Source organism: Capsicum annuum, chromosome 1 (genome assembly GCF_002878395.1).
Source record: "Capsicum annuum cultivar UCD-10X-F1 chromosome 1, UCD10Xv1.1, whole genome shotgun sequence".
Lineage (NCBI taxonomy): Eukaryota > Viridiplantae > Streptophyta > Magnoliopsida > Solanales > Solanaceae > Capsicum > Capsicum annuum.
Window position 1 is genome coordinate 39,629,571 of NC_061111.1, and position 22,404 is coordinate 39,651,974.

General features: G+C 34.8%; 1 long non-coding RNA gene across 1 annotated transcript in view; it reads left to right on the plus strand.

The window, feature by feature from the left end:
- Positions 1 to 7,383: 7,383 nt before the first annotated feature.
- The window catches only part of LOC107854063, a 42,344-nt gene continuing 27,323 nt past the window's right edge, over positions 7,384 to 22,404 (plus strand). The window contains exon 1 of the long non-coding RNA XR_007056955.1: positions 7,384 to 13,240. This is a non-coding gene — a long non-coding RNA (uncharacterized LOC107854063). The remainder of the gene's footprint in view (positions 13,241 to 22,404) is intronic.

Consider the following 22,404-nt stretch of genomic DNA (forward strand, 5'->3'; position numbering starts at 1 on the left):
TGTTAATGAGTTTTCTGATGTTTTCCCGGAAGATCTCCCAGGGGTACCTCTCGATAGAGAGATAGAATTTGGAGTTGATCTTCTCCCTAATACACAGCTAATTTCTATTCCTTCATATTGTATGGCCCCGCAGAACTTAGGGAGTTAAAATAGCAACTCAAAGATCTTCTTGATAAGGGTTTTATAAGGCCTAGTGCGTCTCCCTGGGGTGCACCCATTTTAGTCGTGCAAAAGAAAGATGGTTCATTGCGCATGTTCATAGACTATCGTCAGCTTAACAAGGTCACAGTCAAGAACAAGTACCCTCTTCCTAGAATTGATGACTTGTTTGATCAGCTTCAAGGTGCTAGTTATTTCTCAAAAATAGATTTGAGATCCGATTATCACCAACTTAAAATCAGAGAGTGTGACATTTCAAAGACAGCTTTTCGCACTCGTTATGGTCATTTTGAATTCTTGGTCATGTCTTTCGGATTAACTAATACCCCAGCAACTTTAATGGACCTTATGAATCGAGTGTTCAGACCATACCTGGATATGTTCGTTATTGTGTTCATAGATGATATTCTTATATACTCCCGAAGTGAAAATGACCATGTATATCATCTCCGAGTTGTCTTGCAAACCCTTATAGACCAGCATTTGTTTGCCAAATTTAGCAAGTGTGAATTTTTGCTTTGATCAGTTGCTTTTTTGGGTCATGTTGTCTCTTTTGAAGGTATTCGAGTTAATCCTCAAAAGGTAGAAGCTGTGAAAAGTTGTCCTAGACCTATTTACCCATTTGATATTAGGAGTTTCCTGGGTCTAGCTGGCTACTACCATCTTTTCATCGATGGTTTCTCTTCCATTGCTGCTTCTTTGACCCAGTTAACCTAAAAGAAGGTTAAATTCCGGTGGTCAGATTTTTGCGAGAAGAGTTTTCAGGAGTTGAAGACTAGACTCACTTCAACCCCTGTGATGACCTTGCCCAATGGTGAAGATGATTTTGTGGTGTATTATGATGCTTTCAGAGTTGGTTTGGGATATGTATTGATGCAGAAGGGTAAGGTTATAGCTTATGGCTCCCAACAGTTGAAACCTTATGAGAAGAATTATCTGACCCATGACCTCGAGTTAGCTGCAGTGGTTTTTGCTTTAAAAATTTGGAGACACTAATTGTATGATGTTTATGTTAATGTCTTTACAGATCACAAGAATTGCTAAAGAATTATGATATGAGTGTGTTATATCACCCAGGCAAGGCGAACATAGTGGCAGATGCCCTTAGCAGATTATCTATGGGTAGTGTAGCGCATGTAGAGGAAGATAAGAGGGAGTTGGTCCGCGAAGTGCATTATTTGGCTAGGTTGGGTGTGAGATTACTTGACTCAGCTGAGGGTAATGCTTGGGTCCAAAGTAGTTCCGAATCTTTCCTAGTTTCTTAAGTGAAAGAGAAGCTGGATATAGATTCTCGCTTGTTCGAACTGAAAGAATCAGTTAAGGACCAAAAGGTAGAGGTTTTCTTCCAAGGGGGAGATGGTGTATTGAGATTTCAGAATAAATTGTGTGTGCCTAATATTGATGATTTGAGGCAAAGAATTATGGCTGAAGCATATGGCATGAGGTATTCTATTCATCCCGATGCTACCAAGATGTACCACAATTTGCGAAAAATTTATTGGTGAAATGGTATGAAAAAGGATGTAGTAAAGTTTATAGAGGAGTGTACAACTTGCCAATAGGTAAAGATAGAACATCAGAGACCCAGCGGTATGATGCAAGAATTTAGCATTCCTACCTAGAAGTGGGAAGTAGTGAATATGGACTTCGTGACCGGTTTACCTCTCTCTCATCGTCATCATGATTCCTTATGGGTTGTTGTAGACAGGTGACTAAGTCAGCACATTTTCTGCCAGTACATACATCTTTTACCACTGAGGATTATGCTAAGCTGTATACTCTAGAGTTAGTCAGGTTGCATAGAGTTCCATTATCTTTCATCTCTGATAGAGGTACTCTATTTACTTCTCAGTTTTGGAGAACCTTTTAGAAGGGTCTTGGCACCCAAGTTCATCTTAGCTTTGCTTTTCATCCGCAGAGAGACGGTCAGGCTGATAGGACTATTTAGACTTTGGAGGATATGTTGAGGGCATGTGTTCTTGATTTCAAAGAAAGTTGGGATGAACATTTGCCATTGATTGAATTTGCTTACAACAATAGTTTTCATTCTAGTATTGGAATGGCTCCGTTTGAAGCTTTGTACGGGTGAAGATGTAGATCACCTATAGGTTGGTTTGAAGTGGGTGAAGCTGCTGTAATTGGGCCTGATGCTGTGATCGAGGCCATTCAAAAAGTTAAGTTGATTTGGGAGAGGTTAAAGACAGTCCAAAGTCATAAGAAGTCGTATGCAGATGTGAGAAAAAGAGCTCTTGAGTTTAAAGTTGATGATTTGGTGTATTTGAAAATCTCACCCATGAAAGGGGTAAAAAGATTTGGAAAGAAAGGAAAGCTGAGTCCCAGATATGTAGGCCCTTATAGAGTTTTGGATCGTGTTGGGAAAGAAGCTTATGAGGTTGAGTTGCCTGCAGAATTGTCAGCTGTCCATCCTGTGTTTCATGTTTCTCTGCTCAAGAAGCACATTGGACACTCTGTTGTTGTTGATCCATCAGAAGGTTGTGATGTTCAGGATAGCCTTTCGTGTGATGAAATCCCATTTAAAATCCTAGATTATCAAGTCCGTAGACTGAGGAACAAGGAAGTTCCCCTGGGTAAAGTTCTATGGAGAAATCAATCAGCAGAGGGTGCCACTTGGGAAACAGAAGTGGATATGCGAGCTAGTTACCCTTATCTTTTCTCCATGAGTTCGAATCAAGCTGAAGGTACTATTCCCTTAATTCAGTTTCCTTCTAATCTAATGTATTCCGTTATATGGTTATTCCCTCTACGTTTCGTGCATTTGGTGAAGTACTCAAGAGTATTAGAGTAAAGTGAGCCCTTCTATGTGAGTAGTTCCAGCTGTGCGTCCTCATTTTCTCTTGTTCTTGGCCTATCTAGCAACATTCGAGGACGAATGTTTCCAAGGGGAAGATATTGTAATACCCCGATCATTCCTTAAGCCTAAATCTATATTTTTGAATGAATATGTATGACTTCTAAAGTGATTGATGTTTAAACCATGTTGTATTTCTCCAATTTCCACTTTTTGTCATGTATAGCATTGAATAAGCTTTCCATCGATACCAATTTCATCAAAATCTGACATTGGATGAAGGAGTTATGGCCGTTTTACTAAACGGTATCAGAACGCCCAGGTTTGACGGTAGACTTGGTAGACCGTCAGGTCCCTGGTGGCCCGTCAAGTGTCTTGTCCAGCCAAGGCAGTAACCTTCTTTTTGGGCCATCATGTGACGGCCTGGTTGGTAGACTATCAAAAAGTTGATGGACCGTCAAATAGGTCCGTCAGGCCGAGACAGAATATCCCATTCTTGGGCCTCGAGTGATGGTAGACTTGGTGGATTATCACTCCCTTTGACGGACCGTCACTCTGACCATCACTCTGAGGTAGAACATTCCAGATTTGGCACTTGAGTGACGGATGACCTAGTGGACCATCAGCTCATCTGACGGACCGTCAGATCGACCGTCACAGGCCCAGATCAATAATTTTCAACTTTTTCAAAAGGGTATTTTGGTCATTTTCACTCCTTATGGCCCTATATATATATCTAAGTAGAAAAGAGGAGATCATTTTCTCTCTTTTCTCCTTTCCTCTTCCATGAAACATTTGGAGATTAGGGTTTCTTCTAAAACCCAAAAATCTAATCTTCTTTCAAATAAATTCAAGAATCCCTCATAGTTATTCAAAGTGATTCAAGAATTAAGTTCCCCAAGTCAAAGGCATCAAGAATCTTGGTCTCAAAGTGTAAGGAAGGAGTTCCAAACAAATTTCTACATCTCCAAAAATCAAAATCCAAGGTATGTGGGGTTTGAACAAGAACATTCCTTTCGTTCTTATGCCTAAAGATTTACTTTCTATTATTGATTTACATGATATTGCAAGTGGGTTTACACCCAAATTTCTCTATTAATGATTTATGAGATTTGAGTTGAATAAGTTTGATATTTATGATTATTTCACCATCATGTTTCTTAAATTGAGAATTTATTCCATGAGACGTATATTATCATTATGTATTGATGATTTCTAAGCAATTTAAGTCAAGTTCCATGAGTTGAATATTTTATGACGAATTGATGATTTTTGAATGATTTGAGACAAGTGTCATGAGTTATGCCTTTCCATGAGAAATTCAACTATTGAATGTATATTGATATGTGAAATTGAGAGGTAAGAATGAGTCTTATGATGTTTCCATGAAGTTTTTGATATTTGAAATGATTTTATAAGCAAATGTACTTGATATTGAGAAAGCTTGTGTTGAGTTGAGTCGAGTTAGGAATCCATAAGATATTTATGATTTTCAGATGATATATATAATTATGTTTTGGTCTTTATAATAGAACTATGAGTTGATATTGATTGAAGTGGATTTCCTAATGCGTTCTGAGCTGAGTCTGGGAGGAGTATTTAGTACCGAGTGGGAAATTTAGTATTTTCCCAAAACTACGTGCCACCATAGGATTGATGTTGATAATTGTGGGCCAAATGCCGAGTATGAGATTGTGAAGATGAGATTAAGGTTGTACTCCCTGGCAAGAGTACAACACCCCTGCCAATGTGGGGTTCTCTCCTTAGGAGGGCAAAACGTTGGACTCCATGCGGCTCACATGGTGTAGTCATGTCGGTTATAAAAAACTCCCACGTCCATAGTGATTTAAGTCTCTTGAGTTACCGAGTCACTCTAAGTCATGAGTTAAAGAGTTTGAGTTGAGATAAATGATTTATGAGATTTATGAAGCATGTATTACTACTGATGATTTATGAGAAAAATGTTTAAGATAATTCAAGCGAAGAGAATTATTATGGTCAGCATGCATGATTTTCTTATACATTTTTGATATTATTTAAATGTTGCTTCCACCCCCGCATACTCAGTATATTCTCAAGTACTGACTCCCATACACTTTTGTATTTTATATTTCATCGTGATACAGGTTCAAGTGCTCAGTCTCAGCAGCGACAGTGATCTTCGAGTACCTTCTTCTACATCTTTGTAGTTGGTGAGTCCTCATGGTTCGAGGACCTGTATCTCTCATTTTGTCTTGCTGGTAGATGGTCATTTATTTTCAGTTCACTACGAGTCAGTTGGGGATCTGTCCCAATGGCTTCTCAGTCTTATGTAGTAGAGGCTTTGTCAGATTAGTGTGCCAGTATGTACAGGATCTCAGTATTTTAGTTGTACAGGACAGTATCATTTTGTATCTAAGCATGGTCATGACATGCTTATTCCTCTTTATCTTAGCATGACTTGTGTTACAGTGAGTTCTGAAAGTTATAACAGGCTTAGAGGGTTAGCTTGAGGCCACGTGTGACCTTAAGCACCGTGTGACGTCTTGGAATGGATTCTTGAGGCGTTACAAACACAGATTTCTTTTTTTTTTTTTAGTTCTACACATTCCTCTTCTCCCTTCCAACTTGTGCACATTGATATTTGGGGTCCTTATCATACTCAAACATACAATGGTTTTAGATACTTCTTAACTTTAGTTGATGACTTAACCTGACTTACTTGGACTTATGTCTTGTCCTTTAAAAGCAATGCTACTTCTATTCTCAAGGGTTTTATTGTTATGGTCAAAGTTCGTTATGATTCTTTAGTTCAAACGTTTAGATCAAAAAATGCTTTTGAGTTAGAAAATAGTGCTGATCTTCAAAGTTTCTTTTTGGCCAATGGTATTCTTTATCAAACAACCATTTCACATACTTCTCAATAAAATGGAGCCATGGAAAGAAAACATAAACATCTTCTTGAGGTTTCTAGAACTTTATTATTTCAATCAATTTTTTTTAAAATACTGGGGTGATTATGTGTTAGCTGCCACTTATCTCATCAATAGGTTCCCCTATGCTATTTTTGGAAATATCCCTCATTTTAAAAACTACATAGCTTTCCTCCCCTTTTCGATCATTTAAAGCATTTTAGATGCCTTTGCAATGCAATTTTTCCAAAATTTGATAGGGAAAAGAACCAACCTAAGTGTCTTTCAAGCATACTTTTGTGTTATCCCCATGGAAAGAAGGGGTATAAATTGCTCAATCTTTTTGCTTTCTCTATTTTCTATTCAAGGGATGTTGTGTTCTATGAACACATATTCTCTTATAATTTTTCTTCCTCTTCTACTTTTTCATTTCCTCCTCCTCCAATTTTCTTTGATTCTGATATTTTTCTACTTCTCATGTTGCTACGACCTCTACTCATATTCCTAATCTTTCTGTTTCTTCTTCCTCTTCTACTGTTTCTCTATCTTCTCCTTCCTCTGTTCCTGCTTCCTTCTTTACTATTCCACTTCCTACTGTTCCTTTTAGAAGAAGCACTAAAACAGCTCATCCCCCTCTTTTTTCTTACAGATTGTAGCTGTTGTTCTGTCCTTGCCAATTCTTCTCCTTTATATGTCAATTCCAAGGTTGTGTATTGTTGATTTGCACATTCATGAGCCTCAGTTTTACCAGCAGGCTACTTTTAATCCTGATTGGCAAAAAGGCATGCTACAAGAATTTAAAGCTCATAGGGCTAATAGTACTTGGGATATTCTCCACCTTTCTTCTCACAAAAAGGCTGTTGACATTCAGTTTTGATTCTCCATGCTTATAATTAACTCCTTCAGGCTTTCTGATTGTTAAAGGGTACGAAAGATAATTTTCACACATTTTTTTATAATTGTTTAAAAATTATTAATAATCATTCTTATTTAAGTATTTTATCAATTTATTATCATATTATTTACTTTTCATAATCTATTGATAATTCTCCTTATATTAGAATTTTTATCAATTTATTATCATTTTAACATTTTCACAATCATATGCACACGTATACAACATGACATCATATGTTTTATAATTTACAATGCATCACATTTTAAAAATTAATTACATTTTCATTAATAATATATTGATACCTACATTTTGTACATTATTTAATATAATCCATAAATGATATGTCAGATCAATTATTTTAATACACAGAGTAATAATTCAGTCAAGTCAAGGTCTTGTCACATTTGACAAGACTATACAATGACTTTATCCTTTGAATAATATCTTTACATGGTGGTCAAAAGGATGAAAAATTCTTTAGTTAATAACTTATAGGCTAAAGGGGTTCTAAAGGGACAAAAGGAGACCTCATTTTATTTTTGACTAATAGAGGGTCTCATTTATTATTATAAATAAGAGGAAGGGAGTAAATTTTATACATATATTTTTTGACACACATAAAAAATACATACACATACTCAAAATCAGACTTTCAACTTTTCTCCCTCCATGGCGCTGTTACCTCTTTTCCAAGAAAGAGCTCTAATGAGACCACAATTCCTCCCTCTCTTTCTTCTCTTCTCTCCCTTTTTCCCCCTGTTCACCATCATTGACTCGCCGTATTTGTTGACTGGCGAAGCTTCCGACTACTTCCATTGCCACCATTGCATTGTCACCCTTCACCCTATTTTTATGCTTTATTTTTTATATTTTTACAGATCTGACAGGTTGTTGTATTTTCGGCATTCGCTGTTGAAGCAACGCTTTCCATTCCTCTATTGTTAACACCATATCTGGCCGAAAAATACTTCACTGGTGATGTCTTTTTCTTTATATATATATTATTGCTATTATTTTTATGTATGTTTATACATTCTTGAAACTTACAAGTTTATTTGTCGCATGTTAAATTAGTCGTATGTAATTGCTTTCTAGTTTCAACTTAGTATTACTGAGAGTTGATCATTCCGTTTTAATATGTTGCATCTTCTTTGAGTTTTGGCGTGTATGTTGAGGAGATATAGCTTTGGATTTTTTTCTTGATTGTAAGAATGCCAATATGAAAGTACATTACATTCTTTTGTCTAAATGGTAGTATAATGTTTGTCCTAAATCCTAATAGATGTATTTCTTTATTCAGATATTATATTCTTGGGATTAGCCTATTAATTATTGATTTCATGAGTTGTTAGATTTAGATAATATTATACAATGTTTCCTTGTTAATATTTAGGTTTTTGGTTTCAAATAAATCAGTGTGTATGTTATATGTCTTTTAAAGATTTACCTTTTATTATTTCATCTGATTTTGTGTTTGAAAACTATTACACAAAAGTGGCTAATAAAGAACTCCCATCGATTTTTGAGGCCTCTCCAAATAAAAAGATGGTCATATGTATAAATACATAAAAATAAATAATTTGGACAATGATGAAATACTTATAATATCACGATAATACAAAAGGTTTTACGATTCGTATCTTGGCAAGGGGATTTAGGACGCTCGATAAATCGAACAACCACTTTGTAGCCATGGCATATCTAAAACTATATTCGAGTCCACTCTTTAACAAAAAAAATATATTTTTATATACATTTATAAAAATATATTTTTATAGACATTTGTTAAATATAAAGTATTATAAGGACAATACTTCTCCTCCATATAAGAAAAATAATTTTATTTTCATATATTACATAGAATACTTTCTTTTTATGAAACACTTTTCTTTTTCATACATATTCTTATACACTTTTGCTTATATATCTTCATATACATTTTATACACATATTTTTATAACAATATATGTAATTTATACACACTCTTTACATATAATTATTTATTTTATTTTAATACACATTTTATATATTTGTACGTACAAGCATTCATTGTTTCCTCCCTCTTTTGATAAATTTAGTCTGGTCGAGAACCACATTTGTGGATTTTGAAGGATGCCTAACCCCTTTTCTTTGAAATAATTTGAACCCTTATCTATAATATAAACTGATTTTTGCAGATTGAAATGCAAGTCATACATGTTAATAATTAAATAGGTTTTCTTATTTTTCTTAAAATTGGATGGCGGTTCTATACAAAAATCAATTCTTTAAGAGATCATAAGTCATGCTTGATTTAACCTCGATAAAAATAGGACATGACAAAGGCTATTCCGTGTAAATGGGTGTATAAGATCAAACAAAGATCTGATGACACTATTGAGAGGTATAAGCTTAGATTATTTTTTAAGAGGTAATACTCAAAAAAAGGGCATTGACTACCATCATACTTTCTCACATATGGTCAAATTTACTATTGTAAATGTCTTTTATCACTTGCTACCAAGAACCATTAGATAGTTTTACAGTTATATGTCAATAATGCTTTTCTCCATGGATCTCCAAAGGTTGTTTATATGAAGGTCGCTCCTAGCCTTGAGATTACTTCTTATTCTGCCTCTCCTTTAGTTTATAAGCTCAGAAAGTCTTTATATGACCTCAAATAAGCGTTCATACAATGGTTTTCTAAATTGTCTAAAGCCTTGTTATCTAGAGGCTACATTACAACAAAAATGATTACTCTCTCTTTACCAAGTTGTCGGTGCTTCTTTGGTTATTCTTATGATTTATGTGGATGATATATTACTTGGTTGTTTTGATATTCGTAAAATAACCATCCTTAAATCTTTTCTAGATCATCAGTTCAAGATTAATGATTTGGGGTTGGTTCGTTATTTTTTGGGTTTGGAAATTATTGCACATGCCTCAGGATACCTCATGAATCAACATAAATATGTTGCTGATCTATTGGAAGAGTTTCATTATTTCAATTATAGTCATATTACTTCTCCTATAGATGCCTTTGTCAAGTTGACTCCTGATATAGGTGATTCTTTGCCTGATTTTACTTCTTATAGGAGGCTTGCTAGGAAGTTTAATTTTCTACAACATACTAGGCTTGATATTTCTTTTGCTATGCAACATATTAGTCAATACCTTTATCACCCTTGTGTTCCTCATATGAAGGTCGGTTTGCATGTTTTGAGGTACATCATGACTGCCCCTGATCAGGGCATTTTTTTATCATTTTCTCCTTGCTTGTTTATTTTAGCTTATGCTGACTCTGACTGGTCTGCTTGCCCTCTATCAATGAGGTCTGTCACCAGTTATTTCATTATTTTTTGTACATTTTCTGTTTCTTAGAAGAGCGAGAAAAAAATTTAAAATTGGTCTTTGCTTTGCTAAAGCTGAATATAAAGCCTTAAGCAAAGATGTGGCTGAGGTTGTCTAGCTTACTGATTTATTTGCTTATCTTGGTTTAACCATTTCTTCTCCTATAACGTATTTTGGATAGTCAAACTGCTTTACATATTGCTAAAAATATAGTGTTTCATGAGCGTACGAAATATATTGAGATCAATTTTCATTATTTTTAAGATTTTGTTTTTTCTGATGTTAATTCACTTTATTATGTTTCTTCTGCTGATCAGTTGACTAACAGTATGACTAAGCCTTTGGCATCATCATTCACTTTTGCACAAGCTGGGAATTCTTACACCCTCCAGCTTGAGAGTGGGTGTTGACACAGGCCTAAGTCATAGCCCACCTCCACATAAGGTTCCAGGCCTAACTTGATTTAACTGTATTTTTTTTTATTTTATTTTTTTTTATAAATAAGACTAAAGGGCTCTTCTAGAAAAAGGGATCAAATATTTTTTCTCACATTGAATAACAGAGCTTTCTCTCTCTGTCTTTTCTATTTTCTATGGTTTTTTCATTTCATATTAATGTTCCGATCTAGAGCCGTTAAGCTCTAACATTATATTCCTGATTGCTTGATATACTATCTTACTGGAGAGGAATAGTATTTTTTTGTTTCCATTTTGCATGCACATCTCTGCTTTCAATAGTTTTCATCATATGATGATTGGGGTGGTCTTCATGTGATTCATATGAATAGAGTTCTCATCTTTATATATTCCACCAACTTGTAAAATGTTGACAGTAGGTTGATTCCATGTTGTATTCCAAGAGGATTGCTAATGGCATTTCAAAACTGTCTAGCTGCATCAATCTATTTAATCTTCTAATCCATCTCTGAGAAGAAACTCTTGGAGAATACAAGTTGAAAATAAGCACAATTATATTTTGTCTGAATTAGGCTTATAATGCCTTGTTTAAATTATTTTTCCAGTGCTCATAAAATATTTCAAAATATTACATTTTGTTCTTACTTATTGTGCTTGTGATGTTGAAAAACATTTTTCAATATATATTCCTGATGTCATGAGTTAAATCACCACAAATGTTTCATATATGATGAGTATATATAACCTAGTATATACATCAACCGTCCAAGTAATAATATGATGAATGTGTAATGTCAATTTCATAAAAAATGGTAAAATTAAAAAAGCAATATGATTATTCTATGGTGTTTTTGAGAAATTGAATATAAGATATAGATGGATTACATCTAATGCTTAAAGCAAGATATAGTACTAAAAAATATATTATACTTCACTTGTTAATTGAGAGAAATTGGGAGGGCACCCACTGTCAAGACTTAATTAGGCTTATGGCCACCTTTTTTTTTTTTTATTCAACTTTTAGTGTTTTAGTAAAAGGGTGAAAAAGTAGTGGGGTCATTAGTTTAATAAATTCTACCTTTGTCTCCTAAAAGTCAATAGTAATCTACCTAGGTTCAGTTACTACTTTCTAATTTTTACACAACTCTCAACTCCTTCTTTACTCATTTACAAACTCCTGCTTTCTCCTCTCTCACTCTCTCTCTCACCCTCTTCCCCAACTATTCAACTCCGTTTTTTCTTCTCTCTCAAGGTCAAAACTTCAAATTTGTCGTTACCAGGTAAGTCATTATCTTCTTCTGAACAGTTTTTGGAGTCTTTTATGGTGGTTTTATTTGTTTTTTAAGAAGGTTTTTTGAATGCAATCAGGTTTGTTGTGAAGATTTTAAAATAATATGAGTATTCTGATGCTGGAATTTCTTGTTAATGTGTTATAACAACAATGGTAGTTTTTTTTTATGAAGTATAGATTTTTGTTTTAAAATTTTATTGATTAATGACTATATATATTTAGGATTTTTTAGAAATAAATTTGTATTCTGTATCGTATATGAATGTCGATTGATGTAGATAATGAAATTTTTCTAGATAATGATGTGTAATTTTTTAATTCTTGTTCTTGACCTTGTGGTCGATTAATTTTAATGTAAATGGTATTCAATTTCTCGTAGATCATAAGAAATGGTTAGAAGAGTAGCAAGAGTAGCGAAGGGGCAAAGAAAGCTTTTACTCCTTCTAGTATGACAAGAAGTACCACTAAACTAAAGCGAGATGCGAAAAAAAATCTTCACCATCTGAACATTCGTTGAATTCAAAAATAACGGAGGAAGTTGATAAGTATGTTGATGAACTAAGTGGTTAGGCTAGTGAGACCGAATTAGATAGTGGTAGTGGGGCTCGTGGAGATGGTGCTAGGGGTAGTAGTAGTAGTGGAGGAGGGGATAGCTTTCCATATAGTTGTAGGTATGAAAATGAGTTTGATGATCCTCTGTGTGTTCTAGAGTATTCACTAGGCCTTAATGGTAAAAATTATGGTATTTTTATCTATATAGATGAACTTGAATCATTCCCAACAAAAATTTCTATTAGGTCTAGGGAGAAACATTTTTACCAATTTAAGAGACTTTTAGTTGGGCAGAAACTCTTTTGTAGGTTTCAAAATTCTTGTTTTTGTCAGTTTGATGAAATTTCAGACCATTTGAAATTTCATGGACAGTTCGTCCATCACATGCTTCTTCATCATGTCAAATCTAACTTTAAAGTTCATGAGATGTAGTTTTCCATTAATGGTAGGCCTGTTTATTTTGACTTGATTGTGTATGCTTTAATTATGGAATTAAGGAGTTCAACATATTCTAGTGAATCAAAATTGTTAAAGCTGTATAGGGATTGAAAGAGATTTTGCTATAGAATTAGCCGCAACAAAAGGATTACTACAACAAGCCTTTTAAATTTGGTTAAAGGAAAGAGGCCGAAGCAGAAGGACAAGTTGAAGTGTTGTTTGATTTGGTTCTTGCATTTACTATTGCTAGCAAGAGATGTTTAGCAGTTGATCGAAACTTCATAAAAATAATCTATTCTCATGATTTTTTAAGAAATTCCCATGGAGATAGGAGTCCGTTGCATTGATATTGGACTACTTAAAGAAGAAGATGGCACACATAAAGAAGCATAAAAGACATCTTGAGAGGAGAATGATGCATCTTATGCTCAATTTTGATTCCTCTGGACATTAATGGTATACTATCGACCATCCCATCTATTTGATTGTAGACTTTGTTTGAAAACCATAGTTGATTAATTATTTTTTTGTGATTACAAGTGTTGCATGCTACTATACACATAAGTGTACGGATCTTGCAAGTAATAAAGTGGCCCTTTTAAGTTGAGTATCGATCCCACAAGGACTTCGTGTCTAACAAACAAGCAATTCAAGTGTTACTATTAAACTAAGCAAGTTTGATTTATAACCAAAAGAGGTTTTGAGTTTTGAGAATTTAGAACTTAACAATAAACAATAATGAGATTACAAAATGGCTAAAATGATAGTGAGGAGCAATATAGGGTGAGGAAGAGTCCAGGGTCAAAGCAATTTGAACAATCCTACAAAGTTATAAAATCTGGTTGGTTAAGTTGACTATCTTGACTGCTGATTCATGGGGTTGATAACATGATTATGGTCTTCCGAGCCTCTAATAATCTATTTAAACTAGCTATACAACTACATTGTATAAGGGGGATATGAGAACTAATTTAAGTGCATTTGTATGTCATCCCATATTTGAACCAAATGGAGCAAACTAGGTATATTCATATCCTAACCACGAATACTATCTTTAATTTATCCAAAAGCTAACAATCCATTGCATATATTTCACGTTCTAATCTAATGTTACTCTTTTCAGGCTCACAATAGAAATATAGATGTTTTCTAAAGGTCTTGAATTAATAGAATAATAATAACAAGAACATACGAACAACCAAAAATGATAATTAACTTTAAACCAAAAAATATGATAATTAAATTTAAACCAACTTAATTGAATGTTAAGTAATCACGTTTGTAGCCTCAACCCTAGAAAGAGGATTTTTAGCCACTCATAATCTACTTTGTAATCACAAAGCTAATATAGTTCATGCAAGAATTAAGTAATGAAAATAAAAGACTAAAAACCTTATTTGGAGCCTCTCTCGTGTATTTTTCTCTCCCAAGTCATCCAAGAATGAATTGATAGAAGCTAAGTGTCCTATTTATAGTGTAGTATAAGTTATTCTCGAAAATACCCAAGGTTGTGGCACTCCCTTATTGCGTGGCCTAGATAGCATGGCATGCTCTTATCATGTGACCTAGATAGAGTGTCACGTTCTTATTGCATGTCCTAGCTAGCATGGGACACTCTTATCACGCACCAACACTATTTCTTTTAATTCACTTTGTGGTCATCTCCGTGCCATGCCCAAATCACAATAAGCTATTGCTTTGGTGGTCCAAACTCTTCAAAACATGCTTTTTAATATCAATCCATGACTTTGATTGCATCATATTTCAATCTTGATGAGTTTTTGGCTTCAATCCTTAGATTCTCTAGATTGAATAGTCCATTTGTGCACTTCCCAATTCTATTGTTACACCAGCTTGATCCTTGTTTATCCACCCATTGTGGCTCATGAATTTCTATATTTCCCCTGAATAAGCTCTAATAGACTCCTACATTAACTCATCACAAGTGTTAGACCATGAAATAAACAAAACTAATCAAAACTACACAATAACAAGTATAACTTAAGCGAGTTAAACTAGTTATCGCGTAAAACCTTCCCTTGGCCATTTTAACTCTTGTATTGATTCAATTGTAATATAAACTGCTTAAACATGAGTCTTAATACATAATTACATAAATTTGCTCTTTATACTCCATTAAGCACATCAAATTATTGTCAAAACTAAGATAAATGCCCGTAAATAATGACTCTTTGGTGTATAACTATGCCTAAGATCACTAGGTTTGGATCCATAAAGCCTTTCCCAATGTTGGGAGACATACTGGTAAATCAAAAGAGGTTTCTTTGACCTTACCCAGATTTCTCATATGGCACACCAGAAAAATTGCCACATTTATTAACGGAGATCCATTTAGACATTTGTGGCAGTCTTCAAAGGTAAGAATATCATATTTTTATTAATTGCCTTTTAAAAATAAATATAGTAGGTAATAGCTGATTTTCCTTATTTTATAAATTGTACACCCCTACCTCACCCCTACTTTGCAAGAGATGGAACAGAGTTACATGCAAACTCTAGTCCCATAAAATAATGAGGTCAAGGATGTCACCATGGATGTATTAAAGGCTGAGTTGAGTGTGTCATTATCCTTGAGTTATTTACTACTGTTGATTATGAAGATATGGATCTTTATGGTGGAAAAACTAGGTTAGATCAAGAGGCCGGTGAAGGAAAAATGTATTTTATTGAATTGGTTAATCGTGTATCGAGGATTGAGAAGTTTTTAAGATCTCTTGAGAAGAGTACGTCGAGTTTGGAACAAAAATTAATGGTTGTTGTGGATTATATGACTGTGTAGATAAGAGGAGGAGTGATAAGAATAAGAAGGAGGAGAAAGAGGTTAATAAACTTGACTTTTTTAGTTTTAATTAATTCATAAACTATACAATTTTACTAACCATGTCCAAAAATATAGAAATACACATTGAAATGATGGACCCTAAGAGATACTATTGGAGCGTTTGAAGCAATAGTTGCATGTTTTGAAAGGTCAAATTAGCAGATCCCCACTAAAGTGCTTTCTTAAAATTACTATGTCCCTGATAAGGAATTGATCAAGGAAATAGAATTTGATGGGGTCTATAATGAGGATGCTTCTAATAAAGATGATGATTTGATCAAGCCCAAGGAGGTTAATGGGTCTAAATATTTTGATGTGGTATTTCATGAACTACTATTGAAGAAGAGGAGGAGCTGACCAAAGAGAAGACTGATGGCATCTCTGATAAAGCCATGCTGAAGAAGAAGATGAGATGACCAAAAAAAAGCACGTGAAGTTGTCTTTGATAAAGATGTTAAAGAAGATGAGGAGCAGACCAAGTAAAATACAGATAATGAGGATGCAACAACTGAACAAGAATAGAAGCTCACCAAGACAAAGCTAGTTGATGGAAACTCTGATGTCGCAGCTGAATGGGATGAGGAGATCACTAAAGCTAATGCAGTTGTGGGGATCCTGAGGTGGTAGCTAAATAGGAGGAAGATCTCACTAAATCCAAGACAATTTATGAGAACCCTAATACGGCAGTTGAACAGAAAGAGAAGATCTCTAAGGTCTAAGTATTTTATGGAGACATAGATGAAGTTGACAGGGTCGATGAATAAGAAGATGTAATACTAACAAGCTCTGAAATAATTCATTATCAAGAAGCCATTGAATATGAGCCATTAGGAATCTGTGTTGGTGATTTTTGAGTTGTTGTGATATCCATTGTTGATTATATCAACAATAGAGAAGACAAATGCTTTGTGGTTCATATAAGGGTTTACCACAATTAAGTTTAATAAATTTGGTATTCATTTAAGATAATTTTTGTTATGGTTTGGATATGGTATTTTTAAGATAGTTCATTTTTATGATTTTGGTGCTCGGTTATGACAATTTTATTTATATTTTCAATGTAGGGTTTTAGACAATTAAGTTTTATACTTTCGGTGCTCGGTTCAGACAATTAATTTTATAGTTTTAGATAATTAATTTTGATTGTATATCTTTGATTTGAATGTTTGAATTGTTTTAATATTTATTTAATATATTTGATATGAAATCAATTTTTATTATAGTTAAGTCTCTCTTAATTTTGACATGAAATTACCTTTCATATTGTAACAACTATTTATGTCATTATGTATAAACCTCTCACTGAAAATTCTATGCTAAAATTCTTCCCAATTTTAAAGTTGTAATTCAGGCTATGCTAGTTTCGAGAAAAATTAGAGCGAGGTGTGGTCTAGAAAAATTCATAAATAATTTGACCAAGTTCAGGGGTGTTTGATTTGATTTTTAGTTAGCTAAGATTATATGGAATCTATAGGAATTTACATAATTTAATTAAGATAAATGGACTCCTAGAATTGTTCTTAGCACAAAGAGCACTGTTTGTAATATCTTCGATTTAAGGTGTGTTGTGAAAGGTGAAATTTTTTAGAAAAATTAGACATTCTATCCCGTCAACACCACTATAGAGGCCTGCACACCTCTATAGAAGAGAAATTTTGACTATAGCGATGGTCTGACTTGGTCAGCACCCACTATAGCAGCGTATGTCGCTATAGCAACAAATGTCACAGTTTAATTAATTATTCTCTCTAAAACATTTTATTTTTTCTAAAAATCATATTTGGACAAAGGAGGGGCCATTATAACCAGATTACTTTGTTTGGATTCGTAAAGATAAGAATTTCATCCATTTTAACTTGTAGTTGATAATTAATCCTTAAAATTGTTAACTTACAGAGTTTTGGGAGGGTTTTAGGCTGATTTTTGTTATTTTCTAGTGCAAGAGAAAAAATTATGTAATAATTTAATGGGTTGTGATTATTAACAATTAATTTTTCCTTGTATTTCGTTAATTTACTAATTAATACATGAATTTGATAGATTAAGGTGAACAACGGTCGAAAAGCCCTAGGATGGGGAAGAAATGATCATAAACTTGACTTTAGGGGTTTGTATAAGTTATAATTCTCAATATTATAGGTCATTTAATTAATTATGTGTTTATATACATGTTTTAGACCAAGAGCAAATAGAAATTGCAGGAAAGGACAAAGCTCCAGCTTAGAAGAGTTGCGCACACTTGGTTTGAGGTAGGTGATGGTGTTGTAGTTTAATACAATTTGTGCTATACATGCATGTTAACTACTTTGTAGTGTGGTTTGACCTACCTCATTGCTAAATGTGGGATGTTTTGGTATTTGGAATGCTCCCATGGGTTATTGGTGAAACAAGGTTGGTAGAAACTTCTATATTTTAGTACATTGACGGAAATTATTCCATGAAACTCATAGCTATAGGGTGGATGTATTACCTATAGCGTGTATTTACTAGTGTCGGGTGAGTTTGATAGTTCCATGAGTGAACCGACGAATATGTTTATTACAATATGTAATAGTTTAATTTTTTGACTTGGGTTGACGAAAATTCTCTTGGTGATAATTTATTGACTTATTGGTTTTATTCCTAAATGTGAAATTATTGTTTGTCACGCTAAGTGAATGTTCATTGAGCATGGATTAGCTCGTTATACTATGTTTTAGTTAAGTGTTTATATTCTCTTCTTGGGTTGGACAAATGGACCTATTAGTGTACTGTTATTTTCTTGTGTGTTGATACTACACCTTCTCTTACTTTTGTGAGTGCAACGTATATTCCAGTGGCTCCTACGATACCTCACTTGTGAGTCTAGTGTCTGATTCCATATTTTAGGGAGAGCAGCATGTTTTGGGATACCATAGAATCTCTCTTCTATAACATAATTCTTTATTTCTGGACTTATGTTTACATTTCAATTTTTGGGGTTGCATCTTTAGTAGATTTGGTACAAACGATTTTTGGTTCCTCGAGTGGTTTGGTTAAGTAAAAATTTCCACATTTTGTTGTACTTATGTTTTGATTTAGGATTGGATAATTCTACGTTTGGATTAGTTTATTATCTCTTTAACTATTGAATTTGGAAAGGTGTTTTGCAGTAGATGGTTCTCCCATCGAGTGAGTGGTGTGGGTGTCAGTCACAATATAATTGGATTGGAAAAATTTTATATTAGATCCTACGTTCATCGATCTCATCGTACTAATATGGGTCAAGAAGAGTCTCTTCGAACGGTTCAGGGAAGTTTGTATTTTTCTTTGGGAGGATATAGGGCTTTAGGAAATCTGTCCTTCTTGTGTCTTTCATGCTATACCTTGATTCCAATTTGTATTTAATGGTCTACATTAGTATCTAATGTTTCTTTATTTTTTTTCCTTAGATGATAAATGCTAGGTCTAACGATACCCGACCAGAAACTCCTGCACTAACCTCTAGTTATAGAGCCAACCGTAAGGGGAAGAGGACGAGTGAGAGGGCGAGGTAGTGTAGGATGGGACGCACCACACCTTCCAGGGGTGGAGCTTAAGCAGTAGCTATCCAAACCCTTGAAAGGTTGATATCACCTTCCCTACCTTAGGATCATATATAGGAAAGAGAATTACTAAAGGAGCATGGAGTGGAGCCAGAGGTAGTGGCTTAACAAGGGGTTGCAGGACTACCCATATATCTACGGAGGTTGTTCAGAAAATGTTAGATTTTTTGAGTGGGTTGGCAGGGACTGGAGCCACACCCACGGTACCGGCTTTACAAGCTTCGATTGTTCATCATAACATGCCTATTTCTCTTTAAATGGATGAAACGTCAGGAATCGATGCTTTTTATTATCCGATTTTAGGTTCGATAATGACTGACATTGATCATGAGCAATTGACAAAGTTGATGAAACCACCTACATTTCAGGGTACTGAGTTAGAGGATGCTTTTGAGTTCATCATTGACTATTATAAGATATTTCATAAGATGGGTATTTGACACTACCTGAACCAGGGCCTTGTCATAATGGGTATCTCAAGTCTAGCCAGGACTGGAGACTATCCCCATTACCCAACCCAACCAACCTAGCATATCTTGAGTTGGATGAATTCCGAACATATAAAAAGATAGCGTTTATGTACCAATCCAGACTCTGGGATAGGTCCATGATAGTGATTAACCCAAACAAGTCCAATGATTCATTATCCAACCAACAACCTTTACCGAATCAACCACAAACCAATCAATAAACCAAAAATGTTGCAATATAATTATATAATCCAAAATAAAAGAGGGCGGAACAATCATAAGTTCAGTCCAATAGTATCATCTCCAATACCAACACCAATACTAACACTGACACCAATACCGAAACCACTCATTCCAATCCACAGTAGTCACACAAAGCCTTTAACAAAAAGAAAAACAATATTCTATTGGGATATTCCCCCAACCATAGCCAAAACCAGTATCCATAAATAAACCTAGGTATGTGAAGATCCATGATATGAAATTGAGCCTTCCGGAATATGGAATATCACCACTTCAATCCAATATATGATCCCAAATTCTATCATTAAGCAGGAGGAGTAGAATGGTTAGTTCCTGCATTGTATGGGGATACAGCCTCCCGAAGACGAGTTAGCGGGTGAATGCTAGCATGAACTCAGGATAAGTATAAAATAATGCCATTCAGTAAAACCACCCATGGTCTATATGGGTCCAGTGTAACCTCTTGAATAGGCCACGATGCGTGTAGCTGCACGAACCAGAGATACCATAAGAGTAGGGGATTCCCAAGTACCCTTTTCTCTCTACGATACATATGTATAGTGTATTTAGAGATTTCCCATGTATCTCATAGTATCATATAAGGTCACTATGACTACCCCTCATATCAGCAAACATGATTTTCCAGTGTCTGTCCATTGGACTCGCACCTTCACAGTTAGCTATCTTACCCCGCCATTATTTTTCAATTAAAACCATTTCCAACCAACCAAACCTTTATTCCATTATATTAACCAAGGCCATAAGTAGTGGTATTGTCATACCAACTATAGGTTGCAGGAAATGTCCTTAGCTAACCTTTTTATGTTAGGGGATTCCCATTTACCTATAGATTACATTATCAAGTTAACTTGGGGAAATCTCGTGTTGCCCACAAGTATTCCATTATTAAGTTTGCTTGGGGGAATCCCATGTACCCTACAAGTTTTTCATTATCATGTATACTTGGGGGATTCCCTTTTACTGCAAAAGGAGGTTTAATTGGCCATAACTATGACCACCAAACCTTACCATTTCACCATTCCAAACCATTTAAATCATTTAGATAATTTAGAGTTCCATTACCAAACCATACAATGCAATAGTTCCATTAAAAGTATAATAATATAGTAAAAGCATTCTCATAGGCATTTTATCAAACATGTTGGGACATAATGTTTCCAAAACCAATTTCAATTATCAATTAATCATTCTCATGCAACCAACTGTCCAAACCACCATTAAAGCATGTAAAAACATAATTAAAATATGGGAAAACCATAACCAAGCATTTAAAACCAAAACCCTAACATATATTTGAAAACCCCAAAACCATACAATAATCATGCCATGAAAACATTGTATAAAACATGCCTTTAATTGGAACTAACAGCGAGGGAGGAGTACATGCCTTAGATTACGAAGATGAAGGAGAGAAATCACCCCTACAATCCCCGAATTGATCCTCTAGATGCAACCCTAGCCTTTCATTACCCAAGGGCCTTAGAGAGAATTAGAGAGAGTTTCAAAGTGTTTAAGATTTAGAATAATAGAGTAAATAGCCTTCCAAGTATGATATAATCCATGTGGCCTTAATAAGTTAAGTAGGGAAATGTCCAGATTAACCCCACTTAAACTACACAAAATTCCCGCCATAGGGTACGACCATCCCATACTAGTCATATCCTCCAATATGAGTGGTACCCACCACTCATACCCAAGGCCTCCCCTTTGGATCCAACACTGTCCAATATACGACTTACCCAAACTAGGCCATATTTAAGCGTACAACTAGTACCCCTAATCCGTATCCTTGGCAGAATAAAATTAGAGGAAGTTTGAGCACTGCCTATCTTACATGTCCATGGTACAACTCGTAGCCAACCATACGACTTATACTAACAAGTTGTACTAATTCCTAAAACCAAATTCAACCCACCAACCAATACTGGTCAGCATACGATATAACCATACCAACTGTACCCCAACATACGACCTGTACCCCCTAGTCGTATCTTGACCAAAAACCAATAATCCAGAAAATTTTCTAAGGTTCCAAAACCCAGGGTGTTTCAGTCTCTCCCACTAGGATCATTCATCCCCGAATGACGGATAAGGTAGGTGTCCCACAAACAGAGTCTTTTCTATTAACAAGCATTAATTTAACCTCTAACTAGGTTAGAAAACATAGATGTGATAAACAACACATACTTTCCTTGCGAATATCCAAAGAAGAAAACAAATGCGTATACTTGGACTTTATGTCCTCTTTTGCTTCCCATGTAGCCTCTTCTACCTTGTGGTTCTACCAGACAACCTTAACTGAGGCCACATCCTTGGTCCATAATCGATAAAACCTGCCGATCAAATATCTCCATTGGGAACTCTTCATGAGACAGAAAATACAAGATACCTAATCCTTCCAAAGGAACCACCGAAGAAGGATCACCAAGACACTTTCTCAACATATAGATATGAAATACCGGATGAAAGGAGATCAAAATA